This window comes from Lupinus angustifolius, chromosome LG09 (assembly GCF_001865875.1).
Source record: "Lupinus angustifolius cultivar Tanjil chromosome LG09, LupAngTanjil_v1.0, whole genome shotgun sequence".
NCBI classification, from domain to species: Eukaryota; Viridiplantae; Streptophyta; class Magnoliopsida; order Fabales; family Fabaceae; genus Lupinus; species Lupinus angustifolius.
In genome coordinates, this window is record NC_032017.1 from 20,218,715 (window position 1) to 20,219,782 (window position 1,068).

Consider the following 1,068-nt stretch of genomic DNA (forward strand, 5'->3'; position numbering starts at 1 on the left):
CTACAAAGATGGTGTCTTTACCCTTGACCCTAGGTAATCCACCTATGAAATCCATGGAGATATCACTCCAAACTTCTTGAGGTATAGGAATAGGTTGCAAGAGCCCAGCAGGAGCTAAGGTAGAGTATTTACTCCTTTGACACACCTCACACTCTTCTACAAACCTTTTGATATCTGCCTTCATACCCTCCCAGAATAAAAAGTTGGCAATCTTCTTGTAAGTTCTGAAATGGCCAGAGTGCCCTCCCATGGGAGTATCATGGCATTCTGCCATAACAATAGGAATTCTGTTTGAATTTCTGGACAAAACTAACCTGCCCTTGTAGTAGAGGATCCCTTTTCTCAACTCAAAATCAGGATGTGAAGCAGGGGTGATGACCAGTTCCTGGATAATCTTCTTCCACTTTGCATCTTGTTGTAACTCAGTATTCCAGCCTTCTATTTCTTCACTGCTGATAATAGAGATGGCAGAGTACATCAGCTTCCTAGATAGGGCATCAGCCACAGAATTATCACACCCTGGCTTGTACTGGATCTCAAAATCTAAACCCACCAATTTAGCTGCCCACCTGAATTGCTCATCAGTAAATAACCTCTGCTCAGTTAGGAATTTAAGGCTTTTTTGGTCAGTTTTGATGATAAAGTGTCTTCCAACCAGGTAATGCCTCCACTTCTGAATAGCCTGAACCAATGCCATCAATTCCCTCTCATAGACAGACTTTTGTTGGGCCTTTAAGGATAGACCTTTGCTCCAAAAAGCTAAGGGCCTGCCTTCCTGCATCAAAACCGCCCCTAACCCCTTGCTGGAGGCATCTGTTTCTATGACAAATACCTTATTAAAGTCAGGCACAGCCAACCAAGGTAAGGAAATCATGGCCTTCTTCAACTCTTCAAAGGCAGTAGTGGCTTCAGAAGTCCACAGGAAGGAGTCCTTCTTGAGCAACTCAGTCAATGGCTTAGCAATTCTCCCATAGTTCTGCACAAACTTCCTATAGTAACCAGTAAGGCCTAAGAACCCTCTTAGTCCCTTGAGGTTAGTAGGTTGAGGCCAGGTTACCATATCTTCTA

The 1,068-nt window shown here is 43.6% G+C and overlaps 1 protein-coding gene across 4 annotated transcripts in view; it reads left to right on the forward strand.

The window, feature by feature from the left end:
- LOC109356742 (protein INVOLVED IN DE NOVO 2-like) overlaps nucleotides 1-1,068 on the forward strand; it is a 9,876-nt gene that overhangs the window by 4,085 nt on the left and 4,723 nt on the right. The window lies entirely within an intron of this gene.